This window comes from Triticum dicoccoides, chromosome 1B (genome assembly GCF_002162155.2).
Source record: "Triticum dicoccoides isolate Atlit2015 ecotype Zavitan chromosome 1B, WEW_v2.0, whole genome shotgun sequence".
Classification (NCBI taxonomy): domain Eukaryota; kingdom Viridiplantae; phylum Streptophyta; class Magnoliopsida; order Poales; family Poaceae; genus Triticum; species Triticum dicoccoides.
In genome coordinates this window covers 621,976,880-621,979,843 of record NC_041381.1, presented here as the reverse complement: position 1 = coordinate 621,979,843, position 2,964 = coordinate 621,976,880, and positions in this window count along the sequence as shown.

Genomic DNA, 2,964 nt, shown 5'->3' with positions numbered 1-2,964 from the left:
TTGTTCATTCGCCTTGCTCTGAGCCCCCCGTTGCGACATGTCTTTTGCTGATTGCCCCCTTTGTGTTGTTATCCTCTTAGTTAGCTGCTAATGAAAACAAAATTGCCAAATTTACTCTAGATGATTTTGAGAATTTGCCAAATTTGCTTGAGTGAATTTGTAGTGTGACCGGAACAGAAGAGCTCTTAATTACAAAGAACAGTCCTACTACTGTGACTCCACTTTGACTAGTGTTAATGGAGTATCTTCAGTTAATATCAATGAGAAGTTAACCGAATCAAACTGAATATTGTACTGATTTTTTTTTAAATTGGTTCAGAGTCTAGAAGTTCAGAGCATTTATAAATGTTTTCAAAATAGAGTCTACAAGTGCAGACTAGTTTATTGAGGAAACATGTCAAATATAGGATTTTCTTTTTGCAAAATGTAGGGAAATTGTGCAAGGAAGATCTATGTTTTTTTTTTGCAGATTCCCAATGTTCTTAGTTTATTGAGGAAACATGTCAAAGATCAGTAGTTGATGTAATCATGAGAAGAAGTCTCCCTGTATTCCCTTCCCTGAGATAAAATTCAAATTTACAACAAGAGAGAACAGATGCCAAAGTTTGGAGTACTTTCATTTAATACTGAAAAATTTGCTGAGAACATAACTTGGGACACCATTCTTGTCCTATCAACATGAGCACAACTTGTTAAAAAAATCATAGTTACCAAAATGCCACCAAAGGGATAGGCTAGAGTTCAGACCTTTCACTGTTAAACAAAGAACAACAGGCAGGCGCGTTGCAATTCAGCGACAACCGACATCCCCATGGTCTTGAGAGAAAAATCAAACAAGAACCTAATTTTTACTACTCACTCATCACTAGTCAAGTAATCCACGACAGGCAAAGGGCAGTGATCAACATACAGATATCTTCAGCCGGTAGGACGACGAGTGTCGCGAGGTGATCAACGAGCTCCATGGAGACTAGAAATGGGGAACAGGAATCTAGATGAACCGTGTGAGAATAGCATGTATGTTTAATTTTTTTTTGTGGGGATATGTTTAATTATTCCGCTGCCTGCAAAAAAAATCGAGTTTAGTTGATGGATACAGAGTCAAATTCACTGTCAGGTTTAGTTAATTGATACAGTGTCAAAATCAAAATCGAGTTTAATGGATTTCTGAACTTTTTCCGAATATTTATATGAAGAGCACTAGCCAATGGACACGGAGTTTCTGCACGTGAGCTATTTTAGTAGCGCCTTGAGACGCGCTGCAGTTATTATATTGGCTTTATACGCGCCGGGAGAGCAGTTAGGCTGGTCATAGTGGGAGTAACATGCCCGAGCGGAGACTGTCGCCGCCGTTCTTTTCCGCCGTGGCCACAGCCACTGCCCCGCCTCGTCGACGCGGCAAGCTCCGCCCCGTCCCCCTCTACCTTCTAACCAAGCCGCACGGCGCCGGAAGCCTCCGGACGCCGCTAGCTCCGCCGTTCCCCTCCTCGGCCATCGAAGACCGCCGCCGTCGATTCACCACCTCCGCCGCATCTAAGTAGTAACATAGATGCCACATAAGCATAAGTGATGATGTGTCAAGTAGTTAATGAGGAGAGAGACAAATAGAGTAACATAATATGTTACCATCATCTAGCGGTTTCCAATGCTAAATGAGTCTATGAACTAATAAATGAAGTGATGCATGACACTATATATACGTTACTACCCACTATAGAGGTAGTAACATAGCCTAATAACATATACTCCCTCCTTTCCGGTTTATAGGGCTTATATCAAAATTTTAGTTTTTTCATTTCATAAGGCTCAATTTGGTTGTTTCCCATTACATGTTCAGATTCCAAGGTGCATTAAATCATTGCATGCAAGTATTAAGAGAAAATTGACCAATGCATATACTTTATGCATGCATACATTGCAATTAATGCATTGGTAAACATAATTTTTTGAGGAAAACAAGAGCATTAATTGGATTCTTTGGCAAACTACAAAAAATATTCCACCACTCACCATCTACCTTGGTTGGTGAGATTTTTGAATTGAGCCCTATAAACCGAAAAGAAGGGAGTACATGTTACTAGTCTAAGTTACTTCTCAATATGACCAATCGTCATGCAAATTAAGGAATACGTACGCGCGGTGGTTCTGAGCCGTGGGCCAGCATAGGACGCCGTCAGGCTCTCGGAGGTGATCCGTGGGACAGATGCTGTTGTGGGCATAGGCTTGGTACTGTAACTTGGAGGCAGAGGGAGACAACTAGTACTTGGTACAGCACGGGATCCATTTTCAAACGTTCATGGGTAAGGTACATGATGAAGTGATCGTGAACTTGACACATTGTACATGTTCAAGATGCTTATGACGCTCCTGTTGTGTAAAATGCCCAATCTCCTTATCATATGAGATATATGTGATCCCGCTTTTTCTGTGGGGGTAAGAGCATCTACAACCGGACGTCTCAAACCGTTCAGCCCTATCCCACATCCACTTTCCTCCTTTCCGCGCCGCTAGCCTGATCCCAGATTTTTTTTCAAAACTATGTTATTTTTTGTAGCAATTTCGGAAACTATAGCGTAGAATGAAAAAAAATCAAAACTAATAGCCCATCAGCCAATCTTTGGCCGAAGTAGTACTTTTCGGCCACAACTAGGCCGAAATAGTACTTTTCGGCCATAGCTAGGCCGAAGTAGTACTTTTCGGCCACACTTAGGCCGAAGTAGTATTTTTCGGCCACACTTAGGCCGAAATAGACTTTTTGGTCAAGTCTAGGCCGAAAAGTCACTTTTTGGTCAACCCTAGGCCGAAGTTGCATGGCTCATGCTGAATTGTATTTTGTCGCCACCCGTTTCCCGCCCACCCCTTCCCGCCACCCGTTTCCCGCCCACCCCTTCCCGCCACCCGTTTCCCGCCAACCCCTTCCCGTCATATGTTTCCGCCACCCGTTTCTCGCCAACCCCTCCCCGC